Genomic DNA, 1,514 nt, shown 5'->3' with positions numbered 1-1,514 from the left:
TACAGCTGCCCTGCAGCTCAGTGAGCTACAGGATAGAGTGAAGAGTGCAGGATAGGTCACAAGTGGATGGCATGCGGCTTTGTATGTAGGCAATTATACCCACAAGGTAGCTATTTTCATTAAAAATTATAACCTTGAACCAAAATTTTTCCAACATTTCCCTTTCAGAAATCAAATTAAAATATTACATAAAGTAATATAAAATGTTACTGAGATGACAATTAGGCATCTGTTTAATTGGTGATTTTATCCTTCAACTCCATCTACAGGCAGTTCTCTCAATGGAAAGCTGTTCCAGAGTTTGCCACTAATGATTAACTCTGGGAACTCAAAGGCCAAAGGATATTTCCTAATGGAGGCAAATTCTTTTATCCCAAGAGATTAGATAGATAATGCTAGGCTACCTGACTTCATCATCTCTGCCTTCACACATGGTCTCAGCAATGTGGGCAAAGCAGGATGGTCTCCAGTCCAGGAACACTGGAGAGAGTGGCTGTTTCTAAGTTCATCACTCATGAGGTGAATTTTAGGGAAGTCAGAAAGTAAGTGTCGCTTGAGGAATTTATAGAGTCATGAGCTCATATTTCAGACTGGAGCACTGAGAGTACAGTGAAGGATATTCCATTTGTGTGTCAGTGTCCAAAGTTGCATGCAAATCACCCTGGCTAAAAGAAACCATCTTTTGTGGTAAAACTGCATCTGTGGAGACAGCTGATAGGACCTGGAGTTATAGATACACAAAGAGATAGACACCAAAGACAGCGATGGGGGTTAGAGATGGAGAGATGTACATTTACAGCCAAGGAGCTGAATTTGAAAAGGTAGGACAGGGGTTTGTTTATAGATATTTTAACTGTAAAACTGGAAATAGAGGAGAAGTACAAAAATGAATTTAGAAGAGGAGGATAAACTTGACAGGAGACTGGGAAGAAGTCAGAAGATCACTGGAAACCAGGGCAGTCTTGTGGGTATCCTGAGAGGCAGATCGAGGAGGTGTTTGAAGCAAACTAAGATCAACTGTGCTATCGTGTTGAGCAATCAGGTGACAGTTTAAGAACTGAAACTGAAATTTGACATGGATGAGAGTTATTTTGAGAAACATAAGCATGATTTAAGAAGGTTCAAGAAGGCATGGAAGTAAAACAACTGGATTAGAACATAACTAGTGATGGAGACTTGAGATTTGGGATGTATTTGTCCTAAAATGCATGAAAGTGAGATGACAGCTCGACAAGGATGGGGACACATCTTGTGTCAAGACACAGTCCACCTCAAGCTTGTATTTTACAGATGGATAGCTAGCAGCTCACAACTCACAGGTGCTGAAGTATTTTTGAACAACCTTAGCCCTGAGCCCCAGCTGCCTTGAGGCCCCATATGAGGCATATATTTTCTAGATGAAGTTTGAGGTGGATATATGAGCAGTAAGATTAGTCAAGCAAACCATCAAGGAGATCCATCATGAAGAAGGTAACAGCAGGAAAGGCTCAGCATCACCTGAACTGAGGAGGTGC

Source organism: Nannospalax galili, unplaced genomic scaffold, assembly GCF_000622305.1.
Source record: "Nannospalax galili isolate Female #2095 unplaced genomic scaffold, S.galili_v1.0 scaffold7468, whole genome shotgun sequence".
Lineage (NCBI taxonomy): Eukaryota > Metazoa > Chordata > Mammalia > Rodentia > Spalacidae > Nannospalax > Nannospalax galili.
Note: the sequence above shows the minus strand (reverse complement) of the source record.